Genomic DNA, 2,324 nt, shown 5'->3' on the forward strand with positions numbered 1-2,324 from the left:
TCTTATTAGATTGAAATGTGTGAAGGGTGTGTGCGTGCGTGTGTGCGTGTGTGCGTGCGTGCGTGTTTGTGCATCTGCGTCTGTGCGTGTGTGTATGTTTTCCACTTGACAGAGGAGAGCAATGTAACACCATTCTGTGACAGAGGAGGACTGAGATAGGGCGTGGTACATCCACACTTCCCTTCCCCCTCTTCACTACCCCTCTTGTTAGGTGTGTGTGTTTCAGGGAAAGCACATGGCACAGAGAACAAGGAACTGACAAAGACTTGCAAAAAGATACAGTGAATCCTGATAACAAATTGTATGTTATACTTTCGAACAAAACATTTATTGAGGTCTTCTGTGAGACGTTGGTACACACTGCCAAAATTAATTTTGTTGTGTGTGTGTGTCAAATAATAGCCATGCAATACTGTCAGTCTTTGGTCCCTCCCTATCCGTTCAGTCTGTGAGAGAAGGCCTTTGCTTTTCTGTCTTTACCTGCCTTCAGACTCTGTGATAGCTGTGTTCTGTCATTGCTCAAGCCCCTGGTCAGTGAACTAGTTCCTCAAGCTGTTTCTCGAAAGATAAGATGCTGGTTGCCTTGTGTTCGCTGCCCTTCCTTAGTGCTGGGTTGTAGTTTATCATAAAACGTGGCCTTACTGCTCACTGAACACAGATTTGAATCTTTTAGACAGAATTATGAGTGTTCGAGGCACTGCTTACCTTTAGCAAATGAGCGTCTATGCTTATTTGAAAGGTCTCTGCTGAGGTGTGTATTTGAGCTGTGTGTGTGTGCGTGTGCGCGTGTGCGCGTGTGTGCGTGCGTGTGTGTGCGTGTGCGTGTGCGTGCGTGTGTGTGTGTATGTGCAAATGGTGAGAGTGCAGCTCCTCACCCCCCACTGTGTGCACATTGAATAATTCATGAGGTGTGGCTCACAGATGAAGCAGAAAACACCTCAAGAGAAAGAAAGAAGGAGAGAGTGAGTGAGAGAGAGAGAGAGGGAAAGAAAGAAGGAGGGAGAGGGAAGAGAGAGGGGGATGTAGAGAGGTGAGGGATGTAGAGAGATGGATGATGTAGAGAGGTGGAGGATGTAGAGAGTTGGAGGATGTAGAGAGTTGGAGGATGTAGAGAGTTGGAGGATGTAGAGAGATGGATGATGTAGAGAGGTGAGGGATGAGGAGAGATGGATGATGTAGAGAGGTGGAGGATGTAGAGAGTTGGAGGATGTAGAGAGGTGGAGGATGTAAAGAGTTGGAGGATGTAGAGAGTTGGAGGATGTAGAGAGATGGATGATGTAGAGAGGTGAGGGATATAGAGAGGTGGATGATGTAGAGAGGTAAGGGATGTAGAGAGATGGATGATGTAGAGAGTTGGAGGATGTAGAGAGGTGGATGTAGAGAGTTGGAGGATGTAAAGAGTTGGAGGATGTAGAGACATGGATGATGTAGAGAGGTGAGGGATGTAGAGAGATGGAGGATGTAGAGATGTGGAGGATGTAGAGAGGTGGAGGATGTAAAGAGTTGGAGGATGTAGAGAGATGGATGATGTAGAGAGGTGGAGGATGTGAAGAGTTGGAGGATGTAAAGAGTTGGAGGATGTAAAGAGTTGGAGGATGTAGAGAGGTGGAGGATGTAAAGAGTTGGAGGATGTAAAGAGTTGGAGGATGTAGAGAGGTGGAGGATGTAAAGAGTTGGAGGATGTGAAGAGTTGGAGGATGTAGAGAGATGGATGATGTAGAGAGGTGAGGGATGTAGAGAGGTGAAGGATGTAAAGAGTTGGAGGATGTAAAGAGTTGGAGGATGTAGAGAGATGGATGATGTAGAGAGGTGGAGGATGTAAAGAGTTGGAGGATGTAAAGAGTTGGAGGATGTAGAGAGATGGATGATGTAGAAAGGTGAGGGATGTAGAGAGGTGGAGGATGTAAAGAGTTGGAGGATGTAAAGAGTTGGAGGATGTAGAGAGATGGATGATGTAGAGAGGTGGAGGATGTAAAGAGTTGGAGGATGTAAAGAGTTGGAGGATGTAGAGAGATGGATGATGTAGAGAGGTGAGGGATGTAGAGAGATGGATGATGTAGAGAGGTGGAGGATGTAGAGAGGTGGAGGATGTAGAGAGTTGGAGGATGTAGAGAGGTGGAGGATGTAGAGAGTTGGAGGATGTAGAGAGAGGGGGATGTAGAGAGGTGGGGGATGTAGAGAGATGGAGGATGTAGAGAGGTGAGGGATGTAAAGAGTTGGAGGATGTAGAGAGATGGAGGATGTAGAGAGTTGGATGATGTAGAGAGGTGGAGGATGTAGAGCGGTGGAGGATGTAGAGAGTTGGAGGATGTAGAGAGGTGGAG

The sequence above is a fragment of the Salvelinus fontinalis genome, unplaced genomic scaffold, assembly GCF_029448725.1.
Source record: "Salvelinus fontinalis isolate EN_2023a unplaced genomic scaffold, ASM2944872v1 scaffold_0537, whole genome shotgun sequence".
Taxonomy (NCBI): Eukaryota; Metazoa; Chordata; class Actinopteri; order Salmoniformes; family Salmonidae; genus Salvelinus; species Salvelinus fontinalis.